This window comes from Moschus berezovskii, chromosome 8 (assembly GCF_049115385.1).
Source record: "Moschus berezovskii isolate FMDL1 chromosome 8, NW_MosBer_1.0, whole genome shotgun sequence".
In the NCBI taxonomy this organism is placed as follows: domain Eukaryota; kingdom Metazoa; phylum Chordata; class Mammalia; order Artiodactyla; family Moschidae; genus Moschus; species Moschus berezovskii.
The window spans coordinates 17690384-17714514 of record NC_142467.1 but is presented as its reverse complement, the minus strand read 5'-3'; the positions used below and the strand labels follow the sequence as shown (position 1 = coordinate 17714514).

Sequence of the window (24131 nt, the reverse complement as noted above, 5' to 3'; positions counted from 1 at the left end):
ATTTCACACGTGTTGTCACAATTCATTCCCAAGGGTTAAAATTAAGCACATCCTGTGGCACTCTACTAGAAAACTCTTAGGAAATTGTACCTGGTTTCCTCCACACTTTGCACGCCATTTGTCTTTTCCCTTTACTGGTATTACTTTGTATCCTTTTGCTATAATAAATATCCATGAATACAGCTATATGCTGAACCTCTGAGTCCTCTTAGTGAGTCACTGAACCTAGGAGTGGTCTTTGGAAGCCCCAACACAGTGGGAAACTTAACAGATTAATAAACTGTATTCATCAACAAATAAACTGCATAAGAAAAAAAAGGGAAACTGTAAAGAAATTTAATAATAAATGTTTAATTTTAATGTTTTATTTCAGTTCCTTTGATTAAAGATTAAAAACTCTGGCTGGAAAAAAAAAGTTTATTCATGATTAAAATACCATAAAACTTATAATAAATTTAAATAGACTTCCAAGTAATTGTACAAGTCTGTGGCATTTATACTCTTGAAGTTATTCAAATTTAAAATTACAGTAAGACTTTTGGAATAGCCTATATAAGCAACCTAAATTTGACACAAGAAGAGTATCAAAAACCTGAATATATTTATGAATATCAAAATATTAAATCAGCAGTCAAATATCTATCCACAAGAAAGCATCAACCCAAGGCTATTTATAGAAAGTACTATCAAATCTTAAATAAACAGGTAACACTTATTTTAAACAAGATACTTTAGAGAATAGAAAAAGCTATTCAGCTCATTTTATAAGGCTAGTATAACATTCCCCGGAGAAGGGAATAGCAATCCACTTCAGTATTTTTGCCTGGAGAATCCCACGGACAGAGGAGCCTGGTGGGCTATAGTCCATGGGGTTGCAAAGAATCAAGACACAAAACTGTAAAAGAAAAAACTATAGGCTAGTCTCATTTACTAACCCAGATTTTTTAAATTCTACATAAAGTATTAGCAAATTTAATGAATTTAATAATGCAGACTATGTGTCTATGTACATCAGCCACATGCGAGTATCAGTGAGTGAAAGTAGCTCAGTCGTGTCTGACTCTTTGCGATTCCATGGACGGTAGCCCACCAGGCTCCTCTGTCCATGAATTCTCCAGGCAAGAATACTGGAATGGGTTGCATTTCCTTTTTCAGGAGCTCTTCCCAACCCAGGAATCTGAGCCCAGGTCAGGATGGCATTGTCTTGAATATCGAACAGCAGATTCAGGACTTCTGGAGTCAGCAGAAGCAAGCCAATTTAGGTTATCATGATCAAATTTATTCCAGGAACTCAAGGAAAGACTAACACTTAAAAATCTATTAATAACATGGGGAAACCTATGGCTGATTCATGTTGATGTTTGGTAGAAACCAACATAATATTGTAAAGCCATAATCCTTCAATTACAAATAAATAAATTTTTTAAATCTATTAATTGTCACATCAACACAGTAATAAAAAAAATCATATGATCTTTTAAAAAGATCAGCAGGATCAACAGGAAAAAAAATCAGCATGCCTATATTACCTTTTGTTGAGAACCTCTTAGCAAGCTAACAATACAGAGAAATCTCCTTAATCTAATATTAATAGTAAAACTTGTATTTGAAGTCAGAAACATGATGAAAATGCTTGCTTTATTCAACCTTATACAGGAAAGCCTATTAAAGATTTCTTAAACAGTTATTATTTGCAGATAATATAATTATATAGAAGATCCAAGAGAATCTAAAAACTGTTAAGACTAATAATACAGTTCAACAGGTTACTGGATACAAGATCAATATATAAAAAATTAACAGCACTCCTATACACAAGGAACAATCAAGCAGAAAAGTAATTAAAGATCTCATTCACAACAGAAACAAAATCATAAAGTACTTAAGATATCTTACAAAATCTGAGTAAGACCTCTATAAAAAAAATCATAAAACTTTATTGACAGGTATAAAAAGAAACATAGATGAATGGAAAGATATACCATGTTGGTGGATGGAAAGACTGAGTTTCATAAAATGTCTATTCTCACTAAATTTCTCTAAAATTCAATTCCAATAGAAATCTCATGAGGGGTGTTAACAGATCTTGACAAAATGACCCCATAAATTCACACATGGGAGTACAGATTGAAAATAGCACAATTCTGAAGATCAACAAGTCTTACCCTACCATCCACTGTCATATTAAAAAGCTTTGATTATTTAGATGGCATGATACTGGCACAGAGACGAACAAACCTAACCACACAAAATAGAGAATCCAGAAACAGATCCACCCACTGATGGCAATTTGGAAGATGAAAAACGTAGCAAGACAAGTCACTGAGGAAAGGAGAAATTACTTTTTAAATGATGCTGAGAAATTAATTTATACAAATGGGGGGAAAACTAGATCACTGTCTCATAAAATAAATCCCAGGTGGGTTTAAAAAAGCTAAATCTAGAAGGCGAAATTATAACACTATTAGAGGAAAAAGGAGGAAATTAGCCATATGCATCAAAACAGGAAAAGCCTACTTAAACAAGAGCCAAAAAAGTTATTAAAGGCAAGGCTAAAAAATGTTACACAATAAATTGTAAAACTTCTATACATCAAAACATCACTAACAAAGTAAAAAGATAAGTCATAAAATGAGATGATTTATAATAGATATAACCAAAAATTAATTATTATAAAGAACTTCTAAATCAAAAAGAAAAAAACATTTTTTAAAAAGGAATATAAACACAAAATTCACAGAAAAGGAAATCCAAACAGCCAATAAACATATGAAATGTTGCTCATTCTCACTAAATATTAATATTAGGAAAAATGTAAATTAAAACAAAATAACATTTGACACTACAGTCTAATAAATTAAAAAATCAGCAAGTATGCAAGAAAATCTTTATACTGGTTGAAGTATAAATTGGTATAGCTACTTTAGGGATTGAGTTGGCAACATCATGTAAAGTTGATAATGATTACAACCAATAAATGCATGCCCCAAAGAAACGTACACACATGTGTAAAGAAACCAGCATAAAAGGGCTCACTGCCGGTTAAGTTGGAAATAGTCTAAATGCCCATAAACCAGTGTGTCATTATAGATAAATCTCAAAAACATTAGACTAAGTGAAACAAGTTCCAGAAAATGAATAGTGTGATATCATTTGTATGAAGTTTAAGAACATGCAAACAATGGTATGTATCAGAACTTTCTGCCATGATGAAAATGTTCTGTATCTGCACTGACACAACACCCTAAGCCACGTATGACTACTGAACACTTGTAATGTGGCTAGTGCTCCTGAGGAATTTAATGTATTTTGTTGTATTTTAATTCTAATTTAAATGGCTGTTGGCCACCATATTGGCAGAGCAGGTATACATCATTAATGGGTACACACATATGTAGAAATGTAAAATCGTAGAGGAAGAATACACACCAACTTCAGGATAGTGTTGGAGAAGTGAAGTGGGCTAAAACAGGATGTTAAGGGATTCCACAGTCTCTGTGACCTTTTATTTCTTAAAAGAACAAAAATATATATAATAAATATGTCAAAATGCTAATATCTGTTAAATTAGTCTGATAAGTGTATTTCTGCATGAAATACTTTCTGATTTAATTTTTCTAATATTTTCTAATTTAAAAGTTTCATTTTAGTTTCTTTGAAATATATACTAATTTATATTTTTAAATAACTTTTTGAAAGTAAACATTATTTAAATCTTTATCATATCAAGAGAGCTAAAAACCCAGGAGATCAACCATCATATATTCCCTGATAGCTCAGTTGGTAAAGAATCTGCCTGCAATGCAGAAGACCCCAGTTCGATTCCTGAGTCAGGAAGATCCACTGGAGAAGGGAGAGGCTACATACTCCAGTGTTCTTGGGCTTCCCTTGTGGCTCAGCTGATAAAGAATCCGCCTGCAATGCAGGAGACTTCAGTTCTATTCCTGGGTCAGAAAGATCCCCTGGAGAAGGGAAAGGCTACCCACTCCAGTATTCTGACCTATAGAGTCCATAGGGTCTCAAAGAGTCAGACACGACTGAGTGACTTTCACATGTTAGTCTCAGTGAATATAGGTAACACTGAAAAAAGCAGACTGCAGAGCAAAATTGTGACATAATATGTTAGTATACCTGTATGCAGGTCAGGAAGCAACAGTTAGAACTGGACATGGAACAACAGACTGGTTCCAAATAGGAAAAGGAGTACATCAAGGTTGTATATTGTCACCCTGCTTATTTAATGTATATGCAGAATACATAATGCAAAATGCTAGGCTGGATGAAGCACAAGCTGGAATCAAGATTGCTGGCATAACCTTAGATATGCAGATGACACTACCCTTATGGCAGAAAGTGAAGGACTAAAGAGCCTCTTGATGAAAGTGAAAGAGGAGAGTGAAAAAGCTGGCTTAAAGCTCAACATTCAGAAAACTAAGATCATGGCATCTGGTCCCATCACTTCATGGCAGATAGATGGGGAAACAGTGAAAACAGTGGCTGACTTTATTTTTCTGGGCTCCCAAATCACTGCAGGTGGTGACTGCAGCCATGAAATTAAAAGACTCTTACTCATTGGAAGGAAAGTTATGACCAACCTAGACAGCATATTAAAAAGCAGAGACATTACTTTGCCAACAAAGGTCCGTCTAGTCAAGGCTATGGTTTTTCCAGTGGTCATGTATGGATGTGAGAGTTGGACTATAAAGAAAGCTGAGTGCCAAAGAATCAATGCTTTTGAACTGTGGTGTTGGAGAAGACTCTTGAGAGTCCCTTGAACTGCAAGGAGATCCAACCAGTCCATCCTAAAGATCAGTCCTGGGTGTTCATTGGAAGGACTGATACTAAAGCTGAAACTCCAATACTTTGGCCACCTGATGTGAAGAGCTGACTCACTGGAAAAGACCCTGATGCTGGGAAGGATTGAGGGCAGGAGGAGAAGGGGACGACAGAGGATGAGATGGTTGGATGGCATCATTGACTGGATGGACATGGGTTTGGGTGGACTCTGGGAGTTGGTGATGGACAGGGAGGCCTGGCGTGCTATGGTTCATGGGGTTGCAAAGAGTTGGACACGCTAAGCGACTGAATTGAACTGAACTGATGTTAGCATAGCTCCTAACTTACATTATTTTTACAGTTAATTTTCAAGGCCAACAAATATATTTCAAAAATGTGTTATTTTAAATGCAACAAAATGGAGAAAATCAAGTATTTATCTTATTGATAAATTAGAATTATTATAAATATATTGAATAAAGTACTGAAAATAGCATTGGACCAAGGTGATCAAGGTAGTTTATATTAACTTTCTAGTACTGGTTTACATTTGCATTCTGTGTTCTATTCACCTAAGTTTCCTCAATTGTATAGGATGAACTAGGAGACTGAAATCACTGTCAATTTTTTTTTTAAGATTAGAAATTTTGAGTTTTCTCTCTTCTTTCAAATATATACTTAATAAGTAATTTAGAATAATCATTCCTTTGTATCAAAGTGTCAAAATATCTGCACACATGAAATCCACATTACCTTATCGCTGTCTGATTCTACCTCCTATTGTCCATAAAACAGAAAAAGAAAGTAAATTCATGATTAGCTAGTTAATGATCCATGGTTTTCAAAAAAACTCATTTTTCTTTATTTTTTTGAGATATAGTTGATTTTAAAAATTGTGTTAATTTCTGCTGTGTAGCAAAGCAACATCTATATACATATATGTGTGTGTATATATATATATCCTTTTTTATATTATTTTCCATATGGTTTATCTCAGGATATTGAATATATTCCCTGTGCAATACAGTTGGACCTTGTCATTTATCCATTATATATATACCAATGTCAATCCAACCCTCTACCATCCCTCTCCCTCTTGGTAACCACAAGTCTATTCTCTATATCCCTGATTCCGTTTTGGTTTCATAGATAGGTTCATTTTATATTTTAGATTCCACATATAAGTGATATCATGTAATATTTGTCTTTCTCTTACTGACTTACGTCACTTAGTATGAGAGTCTCTAATTGCATCCATGTTGCTGGATGCAATGGTGCTGCAAATGGCATTATTTTGTTCTTTTTAATGAGTGAGTAATATTCCATTACATATACAAACCACATCTTTATCCATTTATCTGTTGAAAGGCATTTAGGCTGGTTCCATGTCTTTGGCTATTGTGAATAGTGCTGCTATTAACATAAGGGTACATGTATCTTTTTGTATTATAATTTCATCCAGATACATGCCAAGGAGTGAGATTGCTGAATCATATGGTAATTCTATTTTTAATTTTCTGAGGAACCTCCACACTGTTTTCCATAGCAGCTATACCAATTTACATTCCCACCAACAATGCAGAAGAGTTCTCTTTTCACCACTCTCTCTCCAGCATTTGTTATTTGTACACTTTTTGATGACAGCCATTCTAACTGGCATGAAGAGGTACCTCACTGTAGTTTTGATTTGCATTTCTCAAGTAAGTAGTGATACCGAGCACCTTTTCATGTGCCTATTGGCCATCTGTATGTTCCCTTTGGAGAAGTGTTTATTTAGACCTTCTGCCCAATTTTTTCACTGAGTTGTTTGCTTTTTGCTATCGTTCAGCTGTGTATTTGGGGAAGAAAAACTCACTTTTTAAAGTCTGAAGCTTTTCTGTGGGGTGGTTGCTTTTCTTTTCCTCAACAGAAAATCATATTTATCCCATATCCTCAACAGAAAATGTGATTCTGTACGTAAGCTGCATCTTTGCTCACATGAATTTTCTTCAACTCATAAAAGTATAAAACTTATGCCTAGTTCCAATGCACATTTTGCTTCATTTTACATTAACCAGAGATCTCAATTCATTCAGTGTTTTCCCCATGTCATTATGCATTCAGAGAATGTGAAAGAATTGGGTCGCTCTATGCTATATCTAACTGTGAAAGAAATGTCCAGATTGGAGAAGTTTAACCTGCATGACTATTATTAAGTTGTGAGGTTCTGGGGTTAAATTATTTTGGATGATGGTACAAACAGCAGGAAACGGTAGTAATAATCTCTTGCTTTTGTGTTTATTTTGTGGCAAAATTATTGAGACATTTCTGACCTTTATCACCTTTCATAAGATATGTATAGCACTTAACAAATGTCTCCTGTAATTCACTTCTCAACCATGATGAGGAGGAAGGGCAGTATTCTTACTGTACCCAAGTACTTTTATTTTTTAGCATAAGGGAAAATTCAAGCTTGGAGAGTGCAAGGATTGAGAAATAGGGAAAAGCATGTTCTCTACACAAAGAGGAGAAGGGCATTTTATGTTCATTAATCCTAACTGCAACAGTTGACCTTCATGGAGACCTTTATAAACTAGGAGTTTATAGATAAGATTACAGTGAATTTGAGTATATACAGTTTACTTTGAAACACTCGACTTTTCTTTCATGTTCTACTGTATATTCAAAGCCAAAATAACACGGCTGAATGTTGAATTCAAGACTACTTAAAGGAACATTTGTTTGAAATCCAAGGACTGAGAGAGAAGAGAGAAAATATTTCAGCTTGGTATTTCTAGTAACACCCAGTACTGAATATTCTATACCAAAAACTATAAATGCTGTAAATTGCTACTTTTTGATAAATCTAAATTGAAAATAGCCAAAAGGGGTGGGGGAGTGATAAACATAAATGGCACTATCTTCATGATTAAAATATACAATCCAAAGGCATATTTTTTTCTTCCCTCAACTTCCAACCCACCAAGGGATTTTTACCTCCAGCATCCATTAAAAAATGAAATTCATTCAAGGAGCTTGCGTAATGAAATGAGAGGTTCTATGCTATCATAAAGTCTGGCCAGTTTCCCTGCAAACAGAGGAAATGCTGATAGTATATAAATTCGAGACTATTTGTAAATTACCCACCATTCAGTAACTAGCAAGAAGTTAAACATTGTTATATCCCTTTTTTTCCGTTTAAGCAAGAGAAATATTTTACTAGGGGCAATTCTTTCTGATAGATTGAATTAAAAACTTAGGGAGGCAAATTTAACATTATGTAACTGTGTAACTAGAACTCTCCTTTAGGAGTGACTGGCCATCAAACCAGTCATTTCCAAGGAAATCAGCCCTGAATATTCACTGGAAGGACTGTTGCTGAAGCTGAAGTTCCAATACTTTGACTGCCTGATGTGAAGAGCCAACTCACTGGAAAAGACCCTGATGCTGGGAAAGATTGAAGGCAAAAAGAGAAGGGAGGGGCAGAGGATGAGATAGATAGTATTACTGACTCAATGGACATGAATCTAAGCAAACTCTGGGAGACAGTGGGAGATAGAGGAGCTTGGCGTGATAAAGTCTGTGGGGTCACAAAGAGTTGGACACAGCTGTGACCGAACAACAACTAGAACTAAAAAATGCTCACAGCTAATTTTAAGGAATTTTAAATTTACACTTTGTGAAAATAGAAACATTTTATAAAAATAAAAGTCATTTTTAATTTTGTAAATTTCTTGTAGTAAATGCAATTCAAACAACATTATGAATAGTTCATGTAACAAAGCAAAACTGACAAATTTAAAGTGAAGCTAATGGCTTTCTTTTATAAAGTTAAGTTTCAAAAAAGTTAAAAACATCAATTAAAAATTATATAAATTTTAATGTTTCCATTAAAATCTTAGAAAAGGAATTATATTTTGGCTATATTTATAGTTTCCAAGTTGCTATATTTTTCTGCATTTCAAGGCAAAGAAACACTGTAAAAGAAAGTGACGTGTAAAAAATAATAATTTAACATACGAATTTATTACACCAATTCCAGGCATATAAAATAAAGCCATGGGGTTTTCCATAATGGTTCAGATTTTATATTTAACATCAATTTTATCATCTATTTTATATAGTTCTTTATTACAATAAAATTTTTTTTTAAGTTCACTTAGCCAATGGAAAATTACTCCCACCCATAATTTTATCAAAACTCTTACCACTAGAACTCTGGAATATATAAGACACATGTAATAATTGTTATCAATTACTAAGGGTAGTTTCCTAATTCTTTTATCATTTTTATCATTCAAATATGTACCTATTATTTTTATATTTCTCTCAAATGTTGTATTTTCTCATAAGATCCCACATACATCTCCATAGGAATTAATTCAAAATTTAACTCTATTTGACTAATGTCGATCTCTTCCACTAGATTATAAGTAAGTATAATTTATCCTCAGCATCTAACACAGTATCTGACTTAGAGCAAATGATCAATAAATACGTGTTAATCAATCGGTGCTATTAACAAAATATTGTTTTCTTTCATTTTTAGAAAATCTATCCATCTCCTATACATAAACTGGTCCTCAATATATAGGTGATTGAATGGAGATAATGCCGGAAGACTTCCCTCAAAGCACAGCTATATATATGAAAGAAATATATCATTTTTATCTCTTTTGTATACCAATTTTATCTCTTTATATTTAAATGTAACAAACTGAACACAGAATGCATCCTTATTAATATCTACATCCAGTGATTTCTACAATCTGTTGAAAAGGCACATAGTATGAAACTAATAATTATGCCATGAACAAATTGATGACCAAGTTTTCATAACTAACGGAGTCTAACACTAGAAACTGGGCAATTACCTTGTACCTGACACAAACAGCACACAAAGGAATGAAACAATGAATGACATTGTCTCCTCCTAGTATGCCTCCTGCAGTATTTTGGCACACACAAAGTATACACACATTACATGTAAACATACTGCCACCACAAATAATAATACAAACTTAGAGATCCTTGAAATGCAAGGCAGCAATACTAAAATTAAACTAGCAGGATACCTCTGTGAAGTTAAGAAACTAGAACTAGAAATCTAAGTATTTCACATCAAAAATAGAGATGTCACTTTTTATTTAGAATTACTACATTTCTTTCACTACACAATGCAATAGTTAACAAGAGATTCACAAGAACAGCACATATCTACCAAACAACAAAAAGAAAGCGTGTAGCAGATTTACTCAATTACGCAGCTAACACAAACCATCATGTACTTAGTTTGTAAAATATAATGGGAGTATTATCCTGAATCTCTGATAGAATTATCAGATTGAATTAATTTTCAATTAATTTACATTATTATTTGATATATGATCTTCATGAAGTCTTTTTACTCTTATTTTCCCCCTCCCCAAAACTCCAGAAGCTTTTTGAAAACTTCTAAAGGTTCTAAAGCACAGTAAGCAATTGCTTGATACCTTCTTTCCACCCCTTTATTTTAAAAGTGTTGTACAGCTGTTAAAGTATGTTTGTGCTGGCATTGCAGAGTGGAGCCTTGGGAATACAAAATCTGATTTCACAGAAACCAGAGCTAGCTTCAAAGAAAAGAGTAACCCTCTCCAGCTGATAAGATTTTTCCGAAAAGAAAACAACTACCAAGCAAGAAACACACTGATGATATCTCCTGTTAGTCCTCTACAATCCTTATTTATTCGACTACGTATTTTCATTTCACATTTTCTTCTGTAATGGTTTAATTTTTTTAATTAAGTGTCTTTTTATTTTATTTATTTACTTAGTCACAGAACGCAGCTTGCAGGATCTCAGCTCCCCAACCATGAATCAAACTCGGGTCACTAAACCCTCAGGGAACTTCTTGGTAGTTTAGTTTTTGTTAGTTTATTTATTTACAGTAGGTTTCAGAGTACAATCCCATTATTTCAAAGTACAATAAATTGGATATTTAAGGCAAAGAAAAAAGCTATGCAATTGCACAATATCCTCAAAATATCTTAGGATGAGATGAAACAAATTTAAGAAATGTGAAATATCTTTTATAGATTTAGAATGTTACTGGGTAATAATAGGTAATTTATTTTCATACACTCATTCTATAAAACTTAAATGTCATAACTGATTAGTTATAATTAAGTTATTTTAAGTTTAAGTCTTCTTTTCAGAACACAGGATCGAAATTAACAAACTGGTCACCAAGAATTTTATCCCTTATTCTGGGAAAGACCGAGTTAAAGCAGGAAGAATGAAATTGTGTAGACAACCTATTACATAACTCTTCGTAGTTTACAAATGTGAGTAAGTTTGAACTGTGGTTGGAGGGGAGAAGAAAAGAAACATTCATTCAAAGGACTTCTATAATATATTATAGGCATAAAATGACCTTTGAAGTTTGAACAAGAGTTTTGCAAAACTTAATTTATGATAAATATTGGTAACATGAAACAGACCTAGTAGTAAGTAGACCGAGTATCTCCAGACCTGAAGCTGTGTGCGAACAGTAGAAAGAGCACTGAGCTGGTCTTATAATTAAAATGATGGATTTACAAGTAGTAGTGTAGTAGTAGAACAAGCTTCCCTGATAGCTCAGTTGGTAAAGAATCTACCTGCAATGCAGAAGACCCCGGTTCGATTCCTGGGTTAGGAAGATCCCCTGGAGAAGCGAAAGGCTACCTACTCCATTATTCTTGGGCTTCCCTTGTGGCTCAGGTGGTAAAGAATCTGCCTGCAATACAGAAAACCTGGGTTAAATTCCTGGGTTGGGAAGATGCCCTGGAGAAGCGAAAGACTACCCACTCTAGTATTCTGGCCTTGAGAATTCCATGGACTGCATAAACCAAAGAGTCGAATGCAACTTTACTTTCAGTGCAGTTCAGTTCAGTCGCTCAGTCGTGACCGACTCTTTGCGACCCCATGAATCACAGCACGCCAGGCCTCCCTGTCCATCACCAACTCCCGGAGTTCACTCAAACTCATGTCCATCCAGTCGGTGATGCCATCCAGCCATCTCATTCTCTGTTGTCCCCTTCTCCTTCCGCCCCCAATCCCTCCCAGCATCAGAGTCTTTTCCAGTGAGTCAACTCGTCGCATGAGGTGGCCAAAGTATTGCACTTTCAGTTTTAGCATCAGTCCTTCCAATGAACACCCAGGATTCATCTCCTCTAGAATGGACTAGTTGGATCTCCTTGCAGTACAAGGGACTCTCAAGAGTCTTCTCCAACACGACAGTTCAAAGGCATCAATTCTTCGGCGATCAGCTTTCTTCACAGTCCAACTCTCACATCCATACATGACCACGGGAAAAACCACAGCCTTGACTAAACGGACCTTGGTTGGCAAAGTAATGTCTCTACTTTTTAATATACTATCTAGGTTGGTCATAACTTTCCTTCCAAGGAGTAAGTGTCTTTTAATTTCATGGCTACAATCAGCATCTGCAGTGATTTTGGAGCCCAAAAAAATAAAGTCTGACACTGTTTCCACTGTTTTCCCATCTATTTCCCATGAAGTGATGGGACCAGATGCCATGATCTTCGTTTTCTGAATGTTGAGCTTCAAGCCAACCTTTTCACTCTCCTCTTTCACTTTCATCAAGAGGCTTTTGAGTTCCTCTTCACTTTCTGCCATAAGGGTGGTGTCATCTGCATATCTGAGGTTATCGACATTTCTCCTGGCAATCTTGATTCCAGCTTGTGCTTCTTCCAGCCCAGCGTTCCTCATGATGTACTCTGCATATAAGTTAAATAAGCAGGGTGACAATATACAACCTTGACGTACTCCTTTCCTATTTGGAACCAGTCTGTTGTTCCATGTCCAGTTCTGAGTGTTGCTTCCTGACCTGCATACAGGTTTCTCAGGAGGCAGGTCAGATGGTCTGGTATTCCCATCTCTTTCAGAATTTTCCACAGTTTATTGTGATCCACACAGTTAAAGGCTTTGGCATAGTCAATAAAGCAGAAATAGATGGTTTTCTGGAACTCTCTTGCTTTCCCATGATCCAGCGGATGTTGGCAATTTGATCTCTGGTGCCTCTGCCTTTTCTAAAACCTGCTTGAACATCTGGAATTTCATGGTTCACATACTGCTGAAGCCTGGCTTGGAGAATTTTGAGCATGACTTTACTAGCGTGTGAGATGAGGGCAATTGTGCGGTACTTTGAGCATTCTTTGGCATTGCCTTTCTTTGGGATTGGAATGAAGACTGACCTTTTCCAGTCCTGTGGCCACTGCTGAGTTTTCCAAATTTGCTGGCATATTGAGTGCAGCACTTTCACAGCATCATCTTTCAGGATTTGAAATAGCTCAACTGGAATTCCATCACCTCCACTAGCTTTGTTCCTAGTGATGCTTTCTAAGGCCCACTTGACTTCACATTCCAAGATGTCTGGCTCTAGGTCAGTGATCACGCCATCATGATTATCTTGGTCGTGAAGATCTTTTTTGTACAGTTCTGTGTATTCTTGCCACCTGTTCTTAATATCTTCTGTTTCTGTTAGGTCCATACCATTTCTGTCCTTTATCGAGCCCATCTTTGCATGAAATGTTCCCTTGGAATCTCTAATTTTCTTGAAGAGATCTCTTGTTTTTCCTATTCTGTTGTTTTCCTCTATTTCTTTGCATTGATCGCTGAGGAAGGCTTTCTTATCTCTCCTTGCTATTCTTTGGAACTCTGCATTCAGATGCTTATATCTTTCCTTTCCTCCTTTGCTTTTCGCTTCTCTTCTTTTCACAGCTATTTGGAAGGCCTCCTCAGACAGCCATTTTACTTTTTTGCATTTCAGTGCAGTAGAATACTGTAATCCTGACTTTGTATTTGTATGGAACTTTACAGTTTAAAACATTTTCACATAAGTGATTTCATTCAATCCTCCCACTTATCCTCAAAACCCCATTTTACAGGTGAAAGAACAGAGACTTGAAAGAGTTTTCCAAATCCTAATCCACATAATTTCAGAAATGGAATATGAACCCAGATCTTATCATTCCAAGGTAATACATTTGCCTTCACCTGTACTTGTTTCTTCATCTTTAAAATGGGAACCATGACTTCATGCAACAGTTTTTCATTTACTCCTCAAAAATTTAATAACAATTACATGGCAGGCAAGGTTAAATGACATGCACGGTGAAAGTACTTTCGATGCTGTATAATAATAAAAACAAAACATCCATACACAAAAGTAGGATGGTAGTAGTAAAGAAACTGGTCTGGGCTTCAAGATCTCAGAACTAATCATGTAACCCAGAGCATGTGTTTCTGTGGGCTCCCTCCAAAATGTATGTGAAAAATACTCATGATAGCGGCTGGTGCAAAAGTCTATTAAATTAGATTTAAAGTAGATTAAAATAGTCTAGTAGACTATTACCATTTTATTTTTTTTTCTTTTTTTTTTAAATTTATTTATTTTTTTGCATTTCAATAGTTTAATATGAACAATCAGAACTAATTAACAGTATAACAATATTTTACAATTGAAATAATTAAAATAAACTATAAAATTACTACATAAAACAGGTCTGATCTAGCTTATTTACTTTCTACAATCTCTTCAGTGCTGCAAAACCATTTATTTCTTTTTTTTTTTCATGTTTTAATAAACACTTAGTCTTTTTGTATTGCTTTCTTTTTCATCACAATAATAGAAATATAACACCATATATCACTGTAAAACACTGTAAACCAAAAAATCACTAGCTAAGTGACTTCTCTCTCAGGGATTAGGATCTAAAGTCAGCATATAAGGAAAATTTGCATATGGTCAATGGCACACTGAAGATGGACACACTTTCTCTCATAGTTTTTTTTCTTTGAGTACCAGAAGAATTAGTTAGCTTGCATTTCATGTTACATTAAAAATATATACATATCTATCAGTCCTGGGTGTTCACTGGAAGGACTGATGCTAAAGCTGAAACTCCAATACTTTGGCCACCTCATGCGAAGAGTTGACTCACTGGAAAAGACTCTGATGCTGGGAGGGATTGGGGGCAGGAGGAGAAGGGGACGACAGAGAATGAGATGGCTGGATGGTATCACCAACTCGACGGACATGAGTCTGAATGAACTCCGGGAGTTGGTGGTGCACAGGGAGGCCTGGCGTGCTGATTCATGGGTTCGCCAAGAGTTGGACACGACTGAGAGACTGAACTGAACTGAACTGAAACTCTAGAACCACACTCATCCCAGCTCACATAAAACAGAAAAAATGAGACTGACAGGCAAAGAAGATTTATATCTCACATTCACTCCCAATTTACATTTATTGGGGAGAATATTTTAATTTCTCTTTTTGACTAAATTTCCATATATGTTTTTAAGTAAAGTAAATTTATACTATAAATTTAGTAGAAGTCACTAAAATAGAAAGCATAAAGGTATATACCCATACTAATATTCACATATGTGTGGAAATAATAATGTACTCAAAAAACTGCCACACTTTATGATGCTGAGAGAACCCTTAACTCCTATTTCCACACTGCATATTTCTGGAATAACTTACTTGTTAGGCTATATGTTATCCCCATTAAAGAATATGGATGTATACATAAATGTATATTAAATTTTCCAAAAGAATACCCTATAAAACAATGCTTTCTATTTAGACAAGCATGTTAGAGCCCCAGGTCGGTTGTTATTGTCCGATGATTCTTAATGTTTGACATAAAGGGAAATATCCACCTTGATTAAAAGAAATGTACAATCTTTTATAGAAAATGATTCTACAATCAATAACTGCTGCTACATATTTTGTTCAATGTAATGGCAACCCACTCCAGTGTTCTTGCCTGGAGAATCCCGGGGACGGAGGAGCCTGGTGGGCTGCCGTCTATGGGGTCGCACAGAGTCGGACACGACTGAAGCGACTTAGCAGCAGCAGCAGCAGCAGCAGCAGCAACACTTAAATATAATGCGTCTGAAAAATTAAGACTAAAATAACATTTTAAAAGTCTGAACTAACAGAAAAAATTCTAGAATATTACTCATCAGTGATGACTAAGTACAAATTGACATTTCCCCTAGCTAAGGTTTTTTAAAATCCTATTTATAAAAAGACAAATTGAGCATTACTATAAAGTCTCAATGTTAAGATTCATAGGGTTTTTAAGAAACAAATTCACATTCGTCATTATTTATAGTAATAAATAGATCCTATTAAACTCTATGTAAATCACATACTTCAAAAAGAAAAATGTGGTCTACCTATTTAAAAACCAAATTAAATATATATATTATTATATTATTTTCCACATTCTCAAAGAGTAAAATTGTTTAAAATTTTATTTTTTACAAACTCATTGAGAACAAATCAGTGGTTACCAGCAATAAAGGTGTGGGGAGTGAGACATACAAACTGTTGGCTTTAAGATAGTCTGCAAGGATATATTGTACAACACAGGCCAATGTACAACACAATACGGCCAATATTTTATAATAACTGTAAATGAAGTACTCTTTAAAAACTGTATAAAACTACATATGTAAGGAGGAAAACGAAATTAAAATTTTTAGTTTTAGTTGTTTATTTACTTTTGCCTCTTTTAAGTTGGAAATAATTTGTCTTCATTCTCAGATAGTAAAGAATCTGCCTGCAATGCAGGAGACCCGGGTTCAGTCCCTGGGTCAGAAAGATCCCTGGAGAAGGGAATAGCTACCCACTCCAGTATTCTTGCCTGGAGAATTCCATGAACAGAGGAGCCTGGCAGGTTACAGTCCATGGGGTTGCAAAGAGCCACACATGACTGAGTGACTAACACATATACATATAAGGAGGGAAAGAAAGTTAAAATTTTTAGTTTTAGTTGTTTACTTTTATATCTTTTAAGTTGGAAATAATTTGGTTAGCCTCCACTCTATGGACATTTCCATATTCTCCTTTTTCTGAAGAAAGAATGCCAGATCTACCTGGAAAAGCTGTCAATCCACAATGTTATTTTCACATATTTAACATACTCAATTAACCAAAGAAAAATGCCTAGACAAGTAGACTAACCATTGAAATCTTAATAAGATCAAGCAAAAAATACTGTGTTAATATTCTCCTTTTTCATTCAACAGAAGAACATACAGGTTCTACTGAATGCAGAATAACCTGATCTAAATTATAAAATATTTAATCAAGGACAAGACTCTCAATCTTAACTTCAAGAATGTTTTTAAGAGTAACGCAGCCTATTCTTAAGTGAATTTGCACCAGATGTGACTGACACTCCAATGAACCCAAATAAGTTCTCATCGTCCATTAAAAACAAAGGAAATTGTTTACATGAACAAAATTAAATGACAGTCAAAGCTGAAACATCCAAATAACAAAGTATTCCCTTCCCATGATAAAATAAAGCTTCTACATATTCCTACTCCAAAAAAAAAAGTTATGTCTTTTATATTTCTTTTAACCAAAATAAAAATTTAAATTGCAAAATAAGCATTTGGAAATGTCACATTACTTCATCAATAAACACATGAGGTTATAATACTTATAAATATTATATATTTTGAATTCTCTAAATACCAGAGAGGAATGATTCAGTTATATGAATTTGCAATATTCTACGTTTTGCTTACTTGTGAATTTAAAGAATGAAGATGTAACTAATTCCACCTCTTAAAAATACAGCCATTAATAAAAAAATGAACAGCTTGAAAGCTAATTCTTATTTTTGGCTAGCAGAATTCAAAACAGAATACGAATTAAGAAGAAAATTACATGTACGAATGTATGTGGTAACGTATGTGTATGCATAGCGTGTGTAGTCTTCTTCAACATATGCTGGCTAGCCTGAATTAGTGGTGCTAAGGATGATTTATATCTCACATAGAGCAAATAACAGTTGGAAAAGTTGCTGTTACTAGTGCTGGAGAAACAAGGAAATAAAATTTTCCTGAAGCAGTCCCATATTAAAGGTACAGGACCACCAAAGTTACTGATAACTGATACTGAAAGGGGACAAATCCCTATACACAGGACTCGAAGAAAGATAAAGGCATCAAAAAGCTTAAAACTGATCAGGACCTACCACTGACTCAATCACACTTAGATAACAGAAATAGTGAAAAAATTGGCAGTTATCTTGAGACAGAATTGTACCAAAAAATTTTATTCCTCATTTTCTCCTGAATAGTTTATTTATTTCAAAGTATCTACACTTCTCTACTTCTCTTTTCTGGGGGAGTCAAAGCCAAAGTGGTCGTAGGTGAATTCATTAATAACATAATGCCTCATTTTCAATAATAGAAATTAATTTATATTATGGAGACACTGAGGAACCAGGAATCCTATCTCTGAACGTAGAATTAATATTATACTAAAACGCAAACTTCACTTTTATTCATGTAGATATATTAATATAAAATATAAACAATAAATTGCTATGTTGCAGAAAAAGGGGTAAAGTTATTTTGTACAAATATTCACAACTTTCATACTTATGAAAAACAGTAGGTAACTCTGTAATAAATTTATAGTTCACAAGATTCTTTTTTTGAAAAAATGACTCACTGTATTCTTACATCAGCCCTATATTCATTTTACAAATTAAAAATTGTGATTCAAATATGTTAAATTATTTGTCCAAAAATAAGTCACAGAATTCATAACTGACAGTCTGAAATTCAAATTCTAATATCTGTAATAGCTATATTTTTTTAACAGGGTTATCAACTATAGCCACTATGCTTATATTAGATCTTAGGCATTACATGTTTCACAGCTGAAATCTTGTGGCCTTTTATCAACCTCTCCATATTTCTCTCACCTTCCAGTTCCTGGTAACCACTTTTCTACTTTTTATTTCTATAAATTTGAAGTTTGTTTGTTTTACTTCACGTGTAAATGATATTATAAAGTACTTATCTTTGGATTATTTCATTTAGCAGAATACCTTCAAGGTCCATTTTGTCACAAACAGCAGGGTTTCCTTCTTTTTCGTGGCTGAATAATATTCCATTGTGGGTGAGTCCCACTGATGGGCACTGAAAAAGAAAAGCTACTGACACTCTAAGCTTTGCTACAGAGGAACTGATTGGGCTAGAGCTGGAAGCAGGATGAAATACCTGTTATGTATCATAGAGATGATGTCCAGAACCTTTAAATTTTCTATTAAAACTTATTTCTGAGTTCCAGTCCAAATGATAACATAGGAGACATAAACTCACCTTCTCCCACGAGCACACCAAACTCCGTTATACCCAAAGTAATCCCCTCTGAAAAAATCCAGTAACTAGCTGAGTGATACTCATATCACGTAAACAAGAAAATATCCACATCAAAACAGGTATCAGCACATCCTTAAACACTGTGAAGCACTAAGAACAAATGAAGCAGGTCGGATGATCACAAAGGTTTGAGCAACAACCAAGAACTTGGGCCAGCAGAACAGTAAGGTTCATCTTCCTATATGAGGCCACTCTATCACTGGAAAGTGTCTGTTCTAATACCAGAATCAACACACAGAGTGAAAAATTTTGAGGAAGCAGCAATATGTTCCAAACTAAACAAGAAGATAAAACTCCAGAGAGGTATTAATGAAACAGAGATAACTGATTACCTAATAGAGTTTAAAATAATGATCACAAAGATGTTCACCAAGGTCAAGAGGACAATGCATGAACTGAGTGAGAATTTCAACAAAGAGAAAACACAAGAATATACCAAATAGAAATCACGGAGCTGAAAAATACAATAACTGAACTGAAAATTTCAATACAGGGGTACAACAGCAGACTAGATGAAATGGAAGAAAGGATCAGTGAACTTGAAAACAGGGCAGTAGGATTCATCCAATCAGAGGAGCAAAAGAAAAAATAATGAAAAAGAGTGACGACAGCTTAAAGGAGTTACAGGGTACCATCAAGCAGACCAAATAAATAGCCTAAGTTTATACCTCAAGGAACTAAAAAAGAAGAACTAAGTCAACAGTTAGTAGAAGGAAGTAAATAACAAAGATCAGAGCAGAAATGAATGAAACAGAGACTAAAAAGACAATAGAAAAGATCAGTGAGCATTTCTCCAAAGAAGACGTACAGACGGCCAAGAAGCACATGAAAAGATGCTCAACATCACTATTAGAGAAATGTAAATCAAAGCCACAGTAAGCTATCACCTAACACCAATGAGAGCAGCTATCATCAAAAAGTCTACAGATAAGTGCTGGAGAGGGTGTGGAGAAAAGGAAACACTTCCACACTATTGGGGGGAATATAAATTGGCCTAGCCACACTGAAAAACATAAAAACCAAAATAGAGCTACCATATAGTACAGCAATTATCCCACCGCTGGGTATATAAACAGAAAAAATTAAATCTCTAATTTAAACAGATACATGCACCCCAGTATTCATAAAGACACTATTTATAAAAGCCAAGACATGGAAACAACCCAAGTACCTATCAACAGATGATTGGCTTAATAAAATATGGCATAAATGTGCAATGGAATATTAGACACAAAAAGAATGAAATATTAGAGAAAGATAAATATAGTATCACTTACATATAGACTCTTAAAAAATGATACAAATAAATCAATATACAAAATAGAAACAGATTCACAGACACAGAAAACAAACAGGGTTGCCAATGGGGAAGTGGGGGAAGGGATAAATTGGGAGCATGGGTTAACAGATACAAACTATTAGATAAGCAACATGGACTTACTATACAGCACAAGGAACTATGTTCAATATCTTGTAATAACCTATAATGGAAAACAATGTGAAAATGCACACCTTCTAAGTCACCTCAGTCCAACTCTTTGCAACCCCATGGACTATAACCCGCCAGGCTCCTCTGTCCACGGGATTCTCCAGGCAAGAAATACTGGACTGGGTTGCCATATCCTTCTCCAATGTGAAAATAAATAAATATATATCTGTATAACTGAATCACTTTTTTTGTGTATCTGAAGCTAACACAACATCAACTATAGTTCAATAAAGTAAATCAACTATACTTAAAAAAAGGAAAGATCAGTGAAACTAAGAGTTGGTTTTTCTGAAAAGATAAATAGTGGATAATGGAGTGATATACTTTAAATAATGAAAGGAAAAAAAAAGGATCTATAATTACATATCCAGCAAAATTAGCCTTCAAAAGTGAAGGAGAGGGACTTCTTGGGTGGTCCAGTGGCTAAGATGCTTTCCTCCCAATGCAGGAGGCCCAGAATCAATCCTTGGTCAGGGAACTAGATTCCACGTGCCACAACTAAAGATCCCACATGCCACGAGGGGTCCTATGGTAGGTGTGTAAATACATAAAGCAAATATTAACAGACTTACGGGCCAACAGGCATACGAAATGATGCTCAGTGTCACTCATTATCAGAGAAATGCAGATCAAAACCACAATGAAATACCACATCACATTGTCAGAATGGTTATTATGAAAAAAATAAAAATAAAAGGATCATAAACCATGACTAAGTGGGATTTATGCCAAGGATGCAAGAATGGTTCAACGTCTGCAAATCAATCAATATGATACACAATATTAACAAAATGAAGGATAAAAATCATATTATCATCTCAATAGATACAGAAAAAGCATCCAAAAATTTTTTAACATCAATTAACGATAAAATTCTCACAAACTAGGTGTAAAGTGTGCATCAGTTCAGTTCAGTTCAGTTCAGTCGCTCAGTCGTGTCCGACTCTCCGCGACCCCATGAATCACAGCACGCCAGGCCTCCCTGTCCATTACCAACTCCCGGAGTTCACTCAAACTCATGTCCACAGAGTCGGTGATGCCATCCAGCCATCTCATTCTCTATCGTCCCCTTCTCCTCCCGCCCTCAACCTTTCCCAGCATCAGAGTCTTTTCCAGTGAGTCAACTCGTCGCATGAGGTGGCCAAAGTATTGCACTTTCAGCTTTAGCATCAGTCCTTGCAATGAACACCCAGGATTGATCTCCTTTAGAATGGACTGGTTGGATCTCCTGGCAGTACAAGGGACTCTAAAGAGTCTTCTCCAACACCACAGTTCAAAAGCATCAATTCTTTGGCGATCAGCTTTCTTCACAGTCTAACTCTCACATCCATACATGACCACAGTAAAAACCACAGCCTTGACTAGACAGACCTTGGTTGGCAAAGTAATGTCTCTGCTTTTTAATATACCATCAAGGTTGGTCATAACTTTCCTTCCAAGGAGTAAGCGTCTTTTAATTTCATGGCTGCAATCAGCATCTGCAGTGATTTTGGAGCCCAAAAAAATAAAGTCTGACACTGTTTCCCCATCTATTTCCCATGAAGTGATGGGACCAGATGCCATGATCTTTGTTTTCTGAATGTTGAGCTTCAAGCCAACCTTTTCACTCTCCTCTTTCACTTTCATCAAGAGGCTTTTTGGTTCCTCTTCACTTTCTGCCATAAGGGTGGTGTCATCTGCATATCTGAGGTTATTGATATTTCTCCCGGCAATCTTGATTCCAGCTTGTGCTTCTTCCAGCCCAGCATTCCTCATGATGTACTCTGCATATAAGTTAAATAAGCAAGGTGACAATATACAGCCTTGACGTACTCTTTTTCCTATTTGGAACCGGTCTGTTGTTCCATGTCCAGTTCTGAGTGTTGCTTCCTGACCTGCATACAGGTTTCTCAACAGGCAGGTCAGGTAGTCTGGGATTCCCATCTCTTTAAGAATTTTCCACAGTTTATTGTGATCCACAGACTCAAAGGTTTTGTCATAGTCAATGAAGCAGAAATAGATGTTTTTCTGCATACCATTCAGATATGACCTAAATCAAATCCCTTATGATTATACAGTGGAAGTGAGAAATAGATTTAAGGGACTAGATCTGATAGATAGAGTGCCTGATGAACTCTGGACGGAGGTTCATGACACTGTACAGGAGACAGGGACCAAGACCATCCCCATGGAAAAGAAATGCAAAAAAGCAAAATGGCTGTCTGAGGAGGCCTTCCAAATAGCTGTGAAAAGAAGAGAAGCGAAAAGCAAAGGAGGAAAGGAAAGATATAAGCATCTGAATGCAGAGTTCCAAAGAATAGCAAGGAGAGATAAGAAAGCCTTCCTCAGCGATCAATGCAAAGAAATAGAGGAAAACAACAGAATAGGAAAAACAAGAGATCTCTTCAAGAAAATTAGAGATTCGAAGGGAACATTTCATGCAAAGATGGGCTCGATAAAGGACAGAAATGGTATGGACCTAAAAGAAACAGAAGATATTAAGAACAGGTGTCAAGAATACACAGAAGAACTGTACAAAAAAGATCTTCATGACCAAGATAGTCACGATAATGTGATCACTGACCTAGAGCCAGACATCTTGGAATGTGAAGTCAAGTGGGCCTTAGAAAGCATCACTAGGAACAAAGCTAGTGGAGGTGATGGAATTCCAGTTGAGCTATTTCAAATCCTGAAAGATGATGCTGTGAAAGTGCTGCACTCAATATGCCAGCAAATTTGGAAAACTCAGCAGTGGCCACAGGACTGGAAAAGGTCAGTCTTCATTCCAATCCCAAAGAAAGGCAATGCCAAAGAATGCTCAAAGTACCGCACAATTGCACTCATCTCACACGCTAGTAAAGTCATGCTCAAAATTCTCCAAGCCAGGCTTCAGCAATATGTGAACCATGAACTCCCAGATGTTCAAGCAGGTTTTAGAAAAGGCAGAGGCACCAGAGATCAAATTGCCAACATCCGCTGGATCATGGAGAAAGCAAGAGAGTTCCAGAAAAACATCTATTTCTGCTTCATTGACTATGCCAAAGCCTTTGACTGTGTGGATCACAATAAACTGTGGAAAGCGTGCATACCTCAAGCTAATAAAGGCCGTCCATGACAAGCCAAAGTTAACATCATACTCAGTGACAAAAAAAAATGAAAAGCTTTCCTCTAAGTCCAGGAACAAGATAGGGATGTCCACTTTCATCACTTTTATTCAACACAGTACAGAAGATCGACCCAGAGCTACCAGGCAATAATTAAAACAAAAAGACATTCAAATTGGAAAGGAAGAACTAAAACTGCCTCTGTTTGTAGATGACATATTACATACAGAAAATCCTCAAGACACTACACACACACACACACACACACACACTGTTAGGACTAATCAATAAATTCACTAATGTTGCAGGATACAAAAATTAATATAAAAATAAGCTGTATGTCCCCTCATTTTTTTATATCAGAAAGAGAAATTAAGAAAATAATCCCAAATATAATTGCATCAAAAGACTAAAATACCTAAGAATAAACTGAACCAAGAATATGAAAGATTCATACACTGAAAACTATGAGACACTGATGAAACTGAAGAAGACATATAAAAATGGAAAGAATCTCAGTGTTCATGACTTGGAAAATTAATATTATTAAAATGTCCACA

The 24131-nt window shown here is 35.4% G+C and overlaps 1 long non-coding RNA gene across 21 annotated transcripts in view; it reads right to left on the bottom strand.

The window, feature by feature from the left end:
• The window catches only part of LOC129558974 (uncharacterized), a 161832-nt gene that overhangs the window by 78852 nt on the left and 58849 nt on the right, over positions 1 to 24131 (bottom strand). The window contains exon 7 of one of the 21 annotated variants that reach the window (XR_016037983.1): positions 11391 to 11509. The exons of the other annotated variants lie outside the window; for them this stretch is intronic. This is a non-coding gene — a long non-coding RNA (uncharacterized LOC129558974). The remainder of the gene's footprint in view (positions 1 to 11390; positions 11510 to 24131) is intronic. 21 annotated transcript variants of the gene reach the window in all.